Consider the following 17,014-nt stretch of genomic DNA (forward strand, 5'->3'; position numbering starts at 1 on the left):
GGGAAGAGGAGGGGGGAGGGGGAGGCAGTGCAAACCTTTCACTCACTCTTGGCTCCCTGTCTTTGCACCTGCTGTTCCCTGTTCTGGAATTCCTCTTCCATTCCCCCCTCCCCACCCTCAGCTCCTGCTCAAACTTCAGGCAGCCTTTCCCTTCCCCCTGCCGAGGGCCGCCAGACCCCCACCCATGTAAAACCCTCAGCAAAATTGCTCCTTTGACTTTCCCATCACCCATCTTCATGGCCTTGAACTTGGCAGTGGATTCTTCAACATGACACACAGACACAAGCAGCAAAAGAAAATATAGATGAACTTGGATCAAAATTGAAAACTTGGGTGCATCAAAGGACGCCCTGAGGAGAGTGAAGAGAAAACCCACAGAGTGGGAAAAAAGTATTTGCAAATCCTGTAAGGGAGACGGGCCTAGTACTCAGGGGAAATAAAGAATTCTTACAACAAAGAAAGAGAAAAAATCCTCAAAACTTAACAACCGAAAGAGTCGCCCCAATTAAAAAGGCGGGTATTTCCCCAAAGACGTTGTACAGGTGCCCAGTGAGCACGTGAGGAGCTGCTGGACCGGGTCTCCCCACACCTGGACTTGGGTTGGAGGAGGGGGCGGGGCGAGTGGGATCAGCTTCTACGCAGAGGGGTGGGGTCTCCCCGGGATGCGTGAAGCCGGAGGTACGCTGTCTCCTGCTTTCACCCCACATTAAAGAGCAGGAAGTGGCTCCGGAGTGACAGGAACGGAATCCTGTGTGACTCCCTCTCCCCCTCCTCCTCGCCTGCCCAGGGGCTCCCCGCCAAAGGGGCGGCGCAAAGCCCGGCACAGGTGCGAAGAAGCCGCCCGCCTACCTGCCCTCTGAGGAAGCCCCGCCCCTGCCTTCCTCCTCTTCCTGCCTCTCCTCTGCTCTCCCTTCCCCCGCCTCGGCCGGCCCACCCCCAGCCCGGCTCTACTCCTCATTAAAAGGGCGGGGCCATCTTCCGGGGCCTTGCTCCCAGACTGCCTGCCCTGCTGCTCCGTGCTGGCCCCTGAGGTTCTGGGAGCTTCTCAAACTCTCCCTTTTGAAGCTCTGGGTTCACAATTGGAGCCAACCTGGGCGGGGGTGGAGATGGGGAAGGTGTTTCCTCAGCATCCGGCAAAGATCCAGGGAGACTCGGTGCCGGGCCGCCCCTGGGGGTGCTCCTTCTCTCTGTGCCTTTTAGGGTGTGCTTCTTACCCCCCAGAAAACGTGGGGTCCCCAGACATCACTATGGTGCGTGGACATGCACCAACCAACACCTACTTCGGTTAACACCTGCCCTCATTCACAGCAGCCCAAACTGGAGACACCCCAAACGTCCATCGGCTGAGGAATGCATAAGCGGAATAAGGCACATCCACACACGGGAGCATCACTCAGCCGTGAAAAGGGGTGAAGCCCCGACACTCGCTGGGGGAGGGGATGGGGGTGATGCTAATGGGGACGGGGTTTCCTTTTGGGGGGATGAGAATGTTCTAAGATAAGATAGTGGTGATGGTTGCACAACACTGTGAATGTCCTGAAAACCAGTGAATCGCACACTTTAAGTGTGTGAACTGTATGGTATTTGAATTATATCTCAATAAAGCTGTTATACTAAAAAACGATAGATGTAGAGAACAAACGTATGGACACGAAGGGGGGAAAGTGGCAGGGTGGGGGGATGGTGGGATGAATTGGGAGATTGGGATTGACATGTATACACTAAAATGTAATATATATATAATAGATAACTAATAAGAACCTGCTGTATAAAAAATAAATAAAATTCAAAAAAAAATTAAAAATAAATAAATAAAAAACGAACTGCCCTCTCCCATTGGCTCCCACACTTCCTGTCTCCCTGAGCTGTGAGGGTCTTTTGTTTTTTGTCCACGCCACGCAGCTTGTGTTCCCCGACAAGGGGTCGAACCCCAGGCCCACGGGAGTGAAAGCCCACGGCAGTGAAAGCCCACGTCCTGACCACTGGACCACCAGGGAATTCCCTGAGCTACGTTCTTGACATCCCCAGGTGACTCTCCCCTCTCCCCGCTTCCCGTCCAGTCTGGGGAGTCCTGGAGAATGGGCCCATCTCCTGACATCAAGTGGCTCTCAACCAGGCCCAGAAGACAGTGAATCCGTGCCCCAGGCTGTGGACCCACACCCTGCAGGAAGAACAGCAGGGGTGAGGGGGACAAGGCCACGCCATTGCCTGGAGACAGGCAGGCCTGCCAGTAAGCAAGTGGGGCACCTGGGCCTGAAGCCCCATCTGCCAGACCATGAGCCCCAAGCCACAGCAGTGGCCTCAGGGGACACTATCCCCCACCCCCACTCCCCACCCAGCCCCGACTCAGGCCACATGGATCCTCCTTTCTGGTGGTTTCTGGGCCAAGGGTCCCTGCTGGGTAAAGGCAGCCGACATCCTGTTCTGCCTTGGACCTAGCTCCGCCCCCTCCCAAAGGGGATGTTGCGGCCCAAGTCAGCGGTCAGCAGAGCTTTGATCTTCCCAGCACCCCATGGGGTGGACCTGATCCCCTGCCCCACTTTTACAGGAGGTTGGGCGGTGTGGGGAAGGAGCCCAGATAAGAAGGTGGCTTGCCTTGCCCAAGGTCATGCAGAGAGAACTTGCCCTTTGACCCCTTGACCTTGACTCTGAGAATCCACAGGCCAGAGGAAGGTCAGGAGAGGGAGCGGCGGGCAGACGGTGGCCCCGCAGGACAGGGCGGCGGCTGACCTTGCACCTGACACAGCTGCCCTCCCTCTCTGTCCCTCTTCTCTTCCCTGTCTCTCTCTGTCTCTCTTCTTTCTCTCCCGGAAAGTGAAACCGGTGACACCAAAGTGAAACTGAAGCTAGTGCCTCGCAGCCAAACCAGCCGAGGGAGCGAGAGGGCCAGCGGGTGACTCCCCTGGCTGGCCCACGTGGCAGGCGGCAGGATGGAGGGAGGAGTCCCTCCTTCAATTGTGGTGATTTTAAAAAAGGAAAGATCCGAGGGGGAGGTCTGGCTGACCCGAAAGGCTGCCACGTTCTCCTCTTCTGCTCCTTCCCTGGCTGCGGTCCCCTCCGTTCTGCAGGCTCCCCCAGGGGTACCATCTTGTAGAAGGCCCTGAGTGGGCAGGGGCTGGGGTGGGGGAGGACGGGACTGGCCTGGTTCACCCGGGGTCCCTCAGATGAAGCTGACCCACGGAGACCGTCTCTACTGAGGGACTGGCCTCAGGCCCCTCGCACAGATAAAAAGCCAAGGACCCCCCAGCGTGGAGACAGGCTGCCTGGGGCAGTGTAGGGGTGTGGGTGGAGAGGAGGCTTTGCCAGGGGACGGGGGAAGGGCAGCGGGATGGCTCAAGGGCTGGGACCTGGCCACCGGTCAAGCAGAGGCCACCGCACAGTGGTTTTCCTTCTCCGCAGAGCCCGGAGAGGAAAAAGCAAGCAGGCGCGTTAGATCCAGGCCACAGTTTCTCCTCCTGGGCACTGTGGACATTTGGGACCGGTCATTCCCTGGGGTGGGGCTGTCCTGGGCACTGTGGGGTGTTGAGTGGCATCCCTGGCCTCCACCAGCTCCATGTCTGGAGCTCCCCCAATATGACAGCCATAGTTGTCCCCAGGGGGTAGGGGAATCACACCCATTCCACCCCCAATGTGATCCCCTGCCCTAAGCCAACTCCTGTTTGGGGGCGGCGGGGGGGGGACCCGGCTGCGGAAAGAGTGACAGAGACAGAACCCTGGGCTGGACCCCAAAGGCAGACAGGCTAGCCCTCCCCGGCTTTGGAACACTCCTTCGAGGTTCTGAGAGGCCCCTGGGAGCTGTCATCCAGCCTGAATGTGAAGGGGCATCCAGGAAAGTGGCGCTCAGGAAACTGGGAGCTTCCGGCTGGCAGGACCCATTGCACAGACTGGCAGGGCCCATTGCACAGACGGGAATCCTGGGGGTGGATGGAAGGAGGGAGAAACAGCAGCACCAGATCGGTCCTGCCTTTTCCACCTCTGGAGCAGTCTAAGCCACCCCTTAAGTGAGGCTCCCTAGCCCCCCAGGTACCCATGGACCAGCCATTATTGCCCCACCCTCTGCTGCTTAGAAGATGTTTCTCTGTGATGCTGGGGGCCCTCCGTGAAGCTGCTGAAGTATTTCGATACTTGCACACCTGGTTTGGCCACCCCGGGGTGTACTGGTTAAATGTTAGCTCGTCTGGGTGGGGCTCTGGGGACCTGGGAGGAGCCTGGATGGGAGGAGGCATCCACCCACTGGGGAACCAGGGGCTTCCGGCGCCTCACCTGGCTTTCCCTGCACCCGGGCACCAGTTCCGGGTTTATGGGGCACCCAGGGCAGACAAAGTCCCTGCCCACCAAACCAGCAATGTGCCTGTGAGTGGTCACGGCAGGGCTTGAAGCGTCCAGAAGCCGAGCTGGGAGCCATTTGACTCTGTACTTGTGGCTGGTGGCTCTCACGTTCTTTTCTTTCCAATGTCGTCACTTGTGAAAATAAAAAGGCTGCGCTCTGTTAAGTTGGACCCCAAAATAGTTTCTTTTGGGTTTTTTTTTTTAGTCCTGTTTTTAAAAACAGACCCTGATTTTTTTTATTGTAGTAAAACATACACAAAAGTTACCATCTTGATCGTTTTTAAGTGCATAGCTCAGCGGTTTTAAGTACATTCACATTGTTGTGCAAACATCTCCAGAACTTTCTCACCTTCCCAAACTGAAACTCGGTCCGCATTAAACACTAACTCCCCAGCCCCTCCCCCAGGCCCTGGTCCCCACCATCTACTTTCTGTCTCTATGGATTTGAGTCCTCTAGGGGCCTCCTGTGAGTGGAATCCGACAGTATTTGTCCTTCTGTGTCTGGCTTCTCTCACTGAGCATCATGTCCCCAAGGTCCATCCATGTTGTAGCAGGTGTCAGAATCTCCTTCCTTTTTGAAGATGAATAATATTCCACTGTGTGGATGGACCGCAACTTGTTTATCCATCATCTGTCGATTTGGCTTCTGTGAATAATGCTCTTATGGATACAGATGTGCAAACACCTGCATGGTTTTAGGAATTGAACTTTGCTCTGGATTCTCTGACTTAGGCCTCGGCAGCCCTGTCAGCATTTCGACCGAATGAGTCTGGTGGAAAGACCCCCCTGCCCCCGACAAGGCTTCCAGGAGTTTCTCCTGATATTGGGCTCGTCCACCCCTCAAGAGTAGAGTGGACCACCCATTACTGAGCCCAGTGCTGGGTGCCAGGCAGTAAGAGGAGACTCAGATAGGACTGGGAGCAGGTCTGACATCCCTCCTTCCCTCGGGAACACCCCAGAATCATTTCCACCTTCCACCCGTAAGCCCTACAGAGAACTCCTGGGAGCCAGGCTCAGCTACCAGTCTGTCTGTCCATCTTTTCCTCGTGGGACATGGCTCCTTGTCTCCTTTCAGCCTGCTGGTCTCATCCCCAGAATGGTTTGGTAAGAGCACCATCTCCCTTGAGCTGAGTGCTAGACCTCTATTAATGTGGCCTGAAATCACATTAGCTTTTTCAGAATCTCAGCTGCACTATTAATTGCCTGGTTTGTCCATACAAACCTGTGATGGGCAGAATAATGGTCTCCCAGAGACGTCTGTGTCCCTTACGTGGTCAGAGGGACTCTGCAGATGGTATTAAGTTGAGGCTCTTGACAAAGGAGATTATCCTGGATTCTCTAGGGGCCCAGCATCATCACAGGGTCCTTATAAGACCCTGTGATGGGAGGGTCCGAGACAGAGAGAGACGGGAGATGCTGCACTGTTGGCTGTGAGGATGGAGGACGGGGCCACGAGCCAGGCATGCGGCGCCACTGGAAGCTAGAAAAGGCAGAAACCGATGCTGCCCTGGAGCCTCCGGAAGGATCAGCCCAAGACCCATTTTGGACTTCTGACCTCTAGAAATGTAAGAAAATTAATCTGTGTTGTTTTCAGTCACTACATTTAGGGTAATCTGTTACAGTCGCCCAAGGAAACTCATAAAAAACCCTCACAGGATGTTCTATCTGGTGCAATTACCTCTTAAAAAAATTTTTTTTTTAATTTTAGAAAAGAAATATATATTAACTGAAGAAAAATGCAAATATTCAGAGAAGCAATAAAGTCACCCTTATCCCACCACCTAGAGATAAGCACTGTTGATACCTCAGTGTGTGTACAAAGCGTATACATGTGTATATTTTTAAGAATAATGGGACCTTTTATTTTCATTTATTTAAAAAATTTTGGGGGGGCCATGTAGCACAGCATGTGGGATCTTAGTTCCCCAGACAGGGATCAAAACCACAGTGGAAGTGCAGAGTCCTAACCACTGGACCGCCAGGGAAGTCCCTACCCCAGAATAATGGGACCTTTTAAATGTACTGGTTTGTAACCCACTTTTCTAGTTACTATAGCTTGACCGTCTCAAAATATTTCCTTTGGATAAATTTCTAGATACAGAATCTCTGGGCCAAAGGCTGTGCATATTTTTAGGCATTTTTGGTCAAGCAACTTTTTTTCGGGTGTTTTAATTTCTGTGTGTTTTTATAAAATTAAGGTATAGGCTATATACAATAAAATGTACAGATATTACGTATAGAGTTGGATGAATCTGACAAATATATACACCCATGTAGACTCAATTTTTGCTTCTTTTTTGTTGTTAAATAAATGTTTTATTTCAGAAATATTTTAGATTTACAGAAAACTTGCAAAGATTCCAGAAAGGCTTCCCATATACCCCTTCACCCATCTTCCCCTAATGCTGTCATATATCACCACGGTATCTTTGTCGCAACTAAGGAACGAACACCCGTAAATCACCACGAACAAAACTCCACACTGTCTTTACATTTCACCAGTTTTTCCACAAATGCCCTTTTTCTGTTTCAGGATCCCATCCAGGAGCCCATACTGCACTGAATCAACTGACTTCCCACCTTAAAAAAATAATAATTGTAGTAAAATATACATACATCACATTGAGCATTTTAACCCTTTCTAAGTGTGCAGTTCAGTGGCATTAAGCACATTCACATTGTTGGGCAACCATCCCCACTATTCATCTCCAGGACTGTCTCTTCTTCCCAAACTGAAACTCTGTCCCCTTTTACTCAATGGGTTGCTTTTTTTTTTTTCTTTTTGGCCACAGCGCGTGGCTTTCGGGATCTTTGTTGCCATGACTAGGGATCCAAACCTTGCCCCCTGCAGTGGAAGCACAGGGTCTTAACTATTGGACCGCCAGGGAAGTCCCCTCAGTTGGCTTTTGAGAGTGTGCATAGAACTTTACAGCTCTCCCAGGAAGGTTAGTGTTTCTTTGTGTGTTTGCTGTGATATGCCTTGAATCCAAATTTATCTCCATTCTCCCAGAACTGATAAGCTAGCCTTCAGCATCTTGGCATCTTTATTCAAAGTCACTGGTGAAAAAGATTAGATAGATAGATAGATAGATAGATAGATAGATAGATAACATATACACATATGTATGTATGACTTGTTGAAGTACTAACCTCCAGTACCTTAGAAGGTGACTTTATTTGTGAATAGGCTTGTTGAAGATGTAATCAGTTAAAATGAGTTCATGCTGGAGCAGAGTGGGCCCCTAATCCAATGTGACTGCTGTCCTTATAAGAAGGGGGCATTTGGACGCAGAGACAGATGAGCACAGAGGGAAGATGACCTAAAGGGACCTGGGGAAGCTGGCCACCTGCAAGCCAAGGGAGGCCTGAAGCTACTGGAAGGAAGCCAGGCGAAAGGCCTGGGACAGACCCTTCCCCAGAGCCTTTGGAAGGAGAATGGCCCTGCCAATACTTTGACTTTGGACTTCCGGCTTTCCGAACTGAAAGGGAATACATTTCTGCTGTCCCCAGGCACCCAGTTTGTGGTACTTTGTTACAGAGGCCCTAGGAAACTAATTTATATACATATTTCATAGGGTCCTTATAAGAGGGAGTTAGGAGGGTCAGAGTTAGAGAGAAATGGGAGGATGTCAAGCTGCAGGTTTTGAAGATGGCAAAGCAGATCATGAGCGTTTTAAAAATAAGTGTTAGGGAGGGACTTCCCTGGTGGTCCAGTGGTTAAGACTTCGCCTTCCAATGCAGGGGGTGTGGGTTCGATCCCTGGTCGGGGAACTAAGCTCCCACATGCCTCAGGGACCAAAAAACCAAAACATAAGACAGAAGCAATATTGTAACAAACTCAATAAAGACTTTAAAAAATAAATAAAAATAAGTGTAAGGAGGGACTTCCCTGGCGGTCCAGTGGTTGGGACTGAGTGCTTCCGTAGCAGGTTCGATCCCTGGTTGGGGAACTAAGATCCCGAGTGCTGCGCGGCCAAAGAAAAAAGGACCCTGTCCACCTTCCCCCACTATTGTCTCCATCTATGCTGACCGGGCTGCCCACACCAGCATCCCAACTGGTCTTGCCCTGCTCAGGGCTCTTACACAGTTATCGGAAAGATTAACAAAACATAAAGCAGGGCACATGTCTGCTCGAACCCAGGCCGATGTCTTTCTTTTTTTTGAATTTTATTTTATTTATTTTTTTATACAGCAGTTTCTTATTAATTATCCATTTTATACGTATTAGTGTATATATGTCAATCCCAATCTCCCAATTCATCCCATCACCACCACTCCCCCGCCACTTTCCCCCCTTGGTGTCCATACCTTTGTTCTCTACATCTGTGTCTCTGTTTCTGCCCTGCAACCTGGTTCATCTGTACCATTTTTCTAGGTTCCACATATATGCGTTAATATACAGTATTTGTTTTTCTCTTTCTGATTTACTTCACTCTGTATGACAGTGTCTAGATCCATCCACATCTCTACAAATGACCAATTTCGTTCCTTTTTATGGCTGAGTAATACTCCATTGTATATATGTACCACATCTTCTTTATCCATTCATCTGTTGATGGACATTTAGGTTGCTTCCGTGACCTGGCTATTGTAAATAGAGCTGCAGTGAACATTGGGGTACATGTGTCTTTTTGAATTATGGTTTTCTTTGGGTATATGCCCAGGAGTGGGATTGCTGAGTCATATGGTAATTCTATTCTTACTGATGTCTTTCCATCAATACTTTTTGGGGGGTACCTTTCAATTTTTTAATTTTAATTTTTTGGAAAGGAAAAACATTTAATTTTACTCACAAATGACCACGCTTCATACTAATGGGATGTGCGAATCCATTAGGCACTGCAGGAGTTCCCAGACTTTGGAATGAGATGGCGCCTGGCCACCCTCACATCCTGTTCCAGGCCGACTTTCCTTTTGAACTTAAAACAAAATTTTTTGGCAACATATATATGACATAAAATTTACCAATTTAACCATTTTTAAATGTACAATTCAGTTTAAGTATACTCACATTGTTGTGCAAAAATTACCACTATCCATCTCCAGAGCTTTCCCATCTTCCCAAACTGAAACTCTGTCCCCATGAAACACTGACTCCCCACCCCCTCCCCCAACCCCTGGCCCCCACCATCTACTTCTTGTCTCTGTGGATGTGACTCCTCTAGGGACCTCCTGTGAGTGGGATCAGACAGTATTTGTCTTTTGTGTCTGGCTAATTTCACTGAGGATCATGTCCTCAAGTTTCATCCATGTAGTAGCAGGTGTCAGAATCCCCTTCCTTTTTAAGACTGAGTAATATTTCATTGTGTGGATGGACTACATTTTGCTTTTTCATTCATCGGTCAATGTACATTTGGGTTGTTTCCATATTTTAGCTATTGTGAATACGGCTGTTATTAAACATGGGTGTTTCTTCGCTTTTTAAAAATTGAGATGTTATTCACTACCAGAATATTCACTCTTTAATGTGGACAATTCAGTGGTTTTCACAGAACTGTGCAACCGTCACTACTATCTAATTTTTGAACATTTCCATCACCCCCAAAAACTACCCCATCCCCCTTAGCAGTCACTCCCCTCCCCCTCCCCTAGGCCCTGGCAACCACAAACCCACTCTCTGTGTCTGTGGATTTGCCTGTTCTGGACGTTTCCCATCAATGGAATCACACACTATGAGTCCTTCTGTGTCTGGCTTCTCTCACTGAGCATCGTGTTCTCAAGACGCCTCCATGTTGTAGCGAGTGTCAGCGCTTCACTCCTTTTTATGACTGAATCCATGACACTTTAGTCCAAAGCACTTGCCTGGCCTGCAGGTGCCCGTTTACTGCCCTCTGACTCTGCTGCTCCAGCCATACTGGCCTCCGGGCTGATCCTCCATCATGAGGGGCGGTCCCACCTTGTACCCTTTACCCTCAGGCCTGGGAACCTGCTCCCATATCCTCATTCAGATCTCTGCTCAGTATCACTTCCTTTGAAGAATTCTCCCTGATGATCATTTCAGTAACAGAACTAGCCCCTAGACAAACCTAGCCATGGTCTGATTCTATGAGGTCTCTCACCTTTTGCCATCTTTGGGCTATTCTACAACTGTGTACGTGTAGAAAACTGATACTTATGGCAATGATCCTTTTTTTGTTTTCTTTTGTTTATTTGTTTACTTATTTAGGCCACGCGGCGCTGCTTGTGGGATCTTAGCTCCCCGACCAGGTATTGAACCTGGGACCATGGCAGTGAAAGCGCTGAGTTCTAACCAGTGGACCTCCAGGGAACTCGCTGGCAATGATTCTTGTCCAGACAAATACAAATGAATCATACACAGTCCTGTTTTCTTCTGTCTGTAATTCATTCCAGCATTGCTCACCTGTCTCTATAGGAATGTTCTTCGGATTTTCCTTTGAACCCGTTGTAGCATCTTGCTGGTTCCCTCATTAATTAATGAACGAAATAAAATCTTTTGACATGTGTTCATTTTAAAAAAACAGCCCCCAGGCCCCCATCACTGTCTATTCAGTTACTCGCCGCTAATTGTCTGAAATGATTTTATCTGTCTCTTTGCTTATTGTCAGTATTTGCCACTAAAATGTAAGCTGGAGACCAGGGACTTCGTCCATGGGAGGCACTAAGGGCTGGCTAAGTGGGCTTCCAGGCAGACCAAACACTGAGCAGAATGTTCTAAAATCGTCATGGCGTCAACATCAAGCTCAGTGATCCCCTCCTGGGTTTTATTTGATTTATTAATTTTTTCAAGGTGGTTGCAGTGACTCTATTTCATAAACTACATTATGCAAATTATAGGCAGATTTTAAAAAAAATTTTTATTGGAGTATAGCTCTTTACAATATTGTATTAGTTTCTGCTGTATGGCAAAATGAATCAGGTATACGTATACATATATCCCCTCTTTTTTGGATTTCCTTCCCATTTAGTTCACCACAGAGCTCTGAGTAGAGTTCCCTGTGCTATACAGTAGGTTCTCATTAGTTATCTATTTTATACATAGTATCAATAGTGTATATATGTCAATCTCAATCTCTCAATTCCTCCCACCTCCCCACCCCGGGTTTTAGAACCTGCCTATGTCCCTGCCTTTTTCAAAAGTGGAACACTTACCCCGCAGCTCCCTTTCCCAGAAGTTCCTCCAGGAATATCAGCTAGGATTCCCAAGGCCCATGTGCAAACTGTGTTTTTGTTTGTTTCGTTTTGTTTCGACTGCGCCACGCGGCTTGTGGGATCTTAGTTCCCCGACCAGGGATCGAACCCGGGTCCACGGCAGAAACTGTTTTAACACCTCGAGCTGTGAGGCCCCTGGGCCCCTGGCCCAGCTACAGCCCCTAATTCACCCACAGCAGTCAGGGAAGGCCCCTCATCCACTCCCTCTTGGGTCGTGGTTGAGAGAACAGTCAATACCTGTTGAAAAACCTAAAGACGTAATGTAAATGGGAAAAGAATTTGAAAAAGAATAGATACATGTATATGTATAATGGAATCACTTTGCTGTACACCTGAAACTAGTCCAACATTGTTCATCAACTGTGCCCCAATATAAAATTTAGAAACAGAACAAAACAAACAAGCAAGCAAAACCTAAAGACATCTGATCCAAGTTCCCAAAGGCACCTTGCCTTGTTTGGTGGCTGCTTTGTGAGCCTGTGAAAGAGGTATGGCACTCGCTGCCATTGGTAAGCTGAGGCCCAGAGTGGGAGGGTCACCTGGGCTGCAGAATCAGAACAAGAAGATTGGTCTTAAGAAATGCCAGCTTCATGCATGGGAGCCTTAGGGGTTCAGACAGCCACCCCCCTAGGTTGTGGAGGAGCTGGGGTCTGGGATGGAGAGATGGCGGGCTCCCTCTTGCCCAGAGCTCACTTGGCCCTGAGATTCTCCTCCACGTCTTCCCCCAGGAGGGAGCGAGCTCTCAGAAACTCAACCTGTCTCATCCAAGAAGTTCCCTAGATGACAGCTAACATCCCCACTTGAAAACTTTTATGACTCAGGAAACCTGAACTCCAGTCCCCCTTCCAAGCTCAGCACCCGTATGACCTTCTGTAGTAACTGAGATACCCTCTTTTAAAATATCTCAGGTATTTGGAAGCTTAAATGAGATCACAAAGATGTAAGAATTTTGTCAACTGCAAAATGTTCCTCAACCAAAAAGTAAAGCTATTGTAAACCAACTATACTTCAATAAAAAAGTAACTCTAGGGACTTCCCTGGTGACGCAGTGGTTAAGAATCCACCTGCCAATGCAGGGGACACAGGTTCGAGCCCTGGTCTGGGAAGATCTTACATGCCGTGGAGCAACTAAGCCCGCGAACCACAACTACTGAGCCTGCATGCCACAACTACTGAAGCCTGTGTGCCTAGAGCCCATGCTCTGCAAAAGAGAAGCCACTGCAATGAGAAGCCTGCACACTGCAACAAAGAGTAGCCCCTGCTCGCCCTAACTAGGGAAAGCCCGTGCACAGCAACGAAGACCCAATGCAGCCAAAAACAAATAAATAAATAAATTTGTTTTTTTAAAAAAGTAACTCTCTCTATATAATTTCTATGAAGATATAATTCACATGCTATACAATTCACCCTTTAAATTGTTTAATTCAGTGGTTTCTAGCCTAGTAATAGAGTTGTGCAACCATGGCCACTATCTAATCCCAGAACATTTTCATCACCCTAAAAAGAAACTTCACGTCTATTGGTGCACTCCCCCCACCCCATTCTCTCCAACACCTCCCAGCTCCAGGCATCCACTAACCCACTTTCTGTCTCTGGATTTGCCTGTTCTGGACATTCCATGTACATGGAATCATACACTATGTGGCCTTTTGTGTCTGGTTTGTTTCACTGAGCATCATGTTTTCAAGGTTCATTCACATTGTAGCATGTATGTGCTTCACTCCTTTTTAAGGCTGAATAATATTCTATTGTATGGATGGACCACATTTTACTTATCCACTAATCAGTCGATGGACACCTGGACTGTTTCTACTTTTGGCTCTTAGGAATAATGCTGTTATGGATATTCCTGTTGTCATTTCGCTTGGGTAGAGACACCTAGGAGTGGAATTGAGGGATCATATGGTTACTCTCTGCTTCACCATTTGAGAAAGCGCCAAACTGTTTTCCACAGCAGCTATAACATTTTGCATTCCCACCAGCCACATATGAGGATTTCAGGTTCTCTCCATCCTCACCAACACTTGTTACAGTCTGTCTTTTTGATTCCAGCCAACCTAGCAGGGGTGAAGTGGTGTCTCCTCGTGGTTTTGATTTGCATTTCCCTGATGACTAATGATGTTGGGTAACTTTTCATGAGCTTGATTGGTTATTTATATATCTTTTTTGAGAAATGTCTATTCAAATCCTTTGCCCCTTAAAAAAATTGGTAGTGTTTTTATTGTTGAGTTAAAGATTTCTTTATATATCCTGGGTAGTAGACCCTTATCAGATCTATGATTTGCAAATATTTTCTCCCATTCTGTAGGTTTTTCTTTCACTTTCTTGATGGTGTTCTTTGAAGCACATAGGTTAAGTAATGTGCTACTTTAGAAGTATTTTTTATTTTATTATAAGTAATAAATGCATGATACAAAATTCAAAAGATCAAAGAGAGTAAACAGAAGCTCTCTCACTCTGCTCCCAGAAGCAACACCTGTTTATGGTGACAAGAATTATCGTTTCAAAATATTATACAGCTTTGCAGCCTAGCCCATATAACTCGAATTCAAGTCACCCCGCTGGCATGCTGTGTGACTTTGGCAAACTTCTTACCCCCTCTGGGTCTCGGTGTCTTTATCACATACATCAGGGATGATAACCCCTGCTCCACAGATAGACTAAAATAACATACAAAGGTGGAACTCAGAAAATGAGAGCTGGTGTTACTACTCACCCTAGAACAAATCTGTCCTGAGGCAAGTTTCAAGTATTTATCAACTTTTGTATTGTTTTATGGCTATGATGGAGTTGGTTCTGATACATTCCAAGAACCCTTTAGCCAAGCACATTGGCGGGGGTGGGGTCTGCCAATGAGGTAAAAAAAAATGCCTTGAGTGTGTGCGCGAATTTTTCACCTTTGGAGATGTGGGTTTCAACTCTACACTGGCCAGGAACAGGGTGGGGGGAAGGGTATGGCTCAAATAATAATAATAATGACAGCAATAACAGCATGGTCACATCTATCCTGTGTTGAGGACTTCCCACCAGCAGGCACTGTTCTGTTTAAGTATGTTACATGTACCATCTTGTTTCTCCTTTGTCACAACCCTAGGAAGTCTCTACCATCATTCTTTTTTAATTAAAACATTTTTTTTAATTTTTATTTTTTGGCCACGCTGCGGCATGTGGGGATCTTAGTTGCAGGACCAGGGATGGAACCCATGCCCCCTGCAGTGGAAGTGCAGTGTCTTAACTACTGGACCATCAGGGAAGTCCCTCTACCATTATTGTTTACAGAGGACTCTGAGGGTCAGAGAGGTTAAGTAAGCTGCCCAAGGTCACACAGCAACTCAATCTTTTATACTTTATTAGGTTTTCAAATAGTATCTACTTGGATATCTTTTTTTGGGGAGGGGAGGGGGTGGGACTGAGGAGTGGGGGTCAGGACAAAACTTTGCTCCCTTCCCTCTCTTTGCACTGCAGGGACAGGAGTGGGCACAGGGTAGGGGTACGCCATCCCAGCATTTATTTTCTGAAGGACCTGCCCACAGCCCTTCCGGCAGGGTCCAGAGCCAGGTGAAGCTGGGTTCAACATCCTTGGCCACTGTCCCTCTCTGGGTCTCAATTTCCTCAAATGTAAGATGGAAATCATATGATCCCTGTTTTTTCCCAGGGCCTGATAAGGATTAGATTCAACGCCAATCCTACATACGAGTTCCCTGCCCCTTCTGAGTCAGGTTATTAACTGTAGAGAAGGGTGCCAGATATCTGAGGCTGGGTGGTACAGAGGGGACCCTGAGTCACCCCTGCTCTGGCTGAGTGGGTGGAGCTTGGGCGGGATGGCAAAAGAGACCATTGAGGACTAAGGCTTGAGGTTCAGGTATCTACAGAGACCAAGCACTGCCCTGGGACCTGCACGTTGGAAGGAAGAGGGCTTATATCCCAGGCAGGGTCGTTAGAACAAAGTCCCTGGGCTCCGCCCTCACGCTAGACGCATGCGGCCCCTCCCTCAGTCCCTTTCCACCTACCCCGGGGCTGGTTTCAGGCTGCAAGTCCTGGGGCTGTCGCTTCCCTTCTGGGGGCCTCCCGGGTTTCCCCTTGAAGCCCAATTATTATTACAAAAGCCAATTCAACCCATTTGGGCGTTTAAAGGCACTTTTAATACGTGTGTGAAGAGGCAGTAAAGTGCAGGAGGTTGGGGTGGGGGGAGGAAAGCTTTGAAGTCGGAGAAGGACAAACGGGGTGCATTTCACCCACGGCAGTGGAAGTTTCCTGCCTGTAAGGTAATGGTGGTAAAAATGATAATAACAATAAATAATGATCATGATAATGGCATTAGATGTTAGAATGAAGGTAAACAGGACCCCGGACAGAGCCAGCCACCAGAGAAGCGTTCAGTAAACGACAGCTACGAAGCAGGTGCCAGCCCTCTCCGACCAAGGGAATAAGGAAGGGGAAACTGAGGCTCAGAGCTCCCCAGGCGGCTGATCGCACCAGCCAGCCCTCTCTGGACGCCTACTGTGTGCAACGGGCAGTCGGCCGGGCCGGGTCAGGCTGTTCTCACCCCTCGTCCCCTCCTCCCCCTCCCCCGTCCCCCGCCGGACCTCTCCCACGACCGGGGAGGAAGTGGGAGAAATGGACAGGGAAAAAAAGTTGGGCTGAGCCAACGCCTCCCCACTTCCCACCTCCGCCCCTCCCGAGCCACGCAGACCCTTGCGGGAGAGGACCGCAGAACCCAGGCGTCCGGGGCCGGGACCCCGTCCCGCCCAGTGGCCCGCAGATGGGTGGGGGAACTTGGAAAGCCGGGAAAACAACAGCCCAGCCCGCCCCTCGCCAACCCCTTCCCCCGCTACGCCCCTGGCGCAGCGGGCGGAGGCGACTCCTTTATATAATCTCGGGCGGGCAGGTTGGCTGTTTCATTGAGGGACCCGGGAGCCCAGCGGACCCAAGCAGTCAGCTGAAAGCCTGCCCCCGGGTCCCTTCCGCGGCTGGGCAAACTGAGGCCCGGGGAGGGCCGGCGCCAGGCCCGAGGTCCCCACCCCCTCGCGCCCCCCCTACCCCCAGCAGCCCGGGCAGCCGCGACCCACGCCCGCGTCTCTCCTCGCAGTGCGCACAGCCCTCCCCGCCCCCGCTGCCATCCTGCCACGCCCCAGGCGTCGGGGGCAAAGCCCGCGCCCCCCCGCACCCGCCTCTGCGCAGAGGCTGGGGGCCTGTTTATCTGGAGGCCCCCACCCCCTCCACCCCGGGGGGCCCGCTCCCCCCGCGCCCCGGGGAGCTCTGGGGCCAGATAAGCTGGCAGGCTGGCACGGCGCCGCGCAGCGGGGCGGAGAGGTCAGAGGAGGGGGGGGCGCGCCGGGGGCGGGCTGGACCCCCCCACCAACTTGACAAAACCTAATAACAGCCCGGTCTCCCCAGCGCAGCGGGCGAAGCCCCACGGGAGGGCAGAGACGTGGCAAGAGGGGACCTGCCGAGCCTGTTCTGGCCTCTGAGGCCGGGGTGGGGGGGGGCGGGCTGGGCGTGGGGGGGCCGGCGG

Source organism: Aethalodelphis obliquidens, unplaced genomic scaffold, assembly GCF_003676395.1.
Source record: "Aethalodelphis obliquidens isolate GAN/ISIS:26980383/991018 unplaced genomic scaffold, ASM367639v1 scaffold53, whole genome shotgun sequence".
Taxonomy (NCBI): Eukaryota; Metazoa; Chordata; class Mammalia; order Artiodactyla; family Delphinidae; genus Aethalodelphis; species Aethalodelphis obliquidens.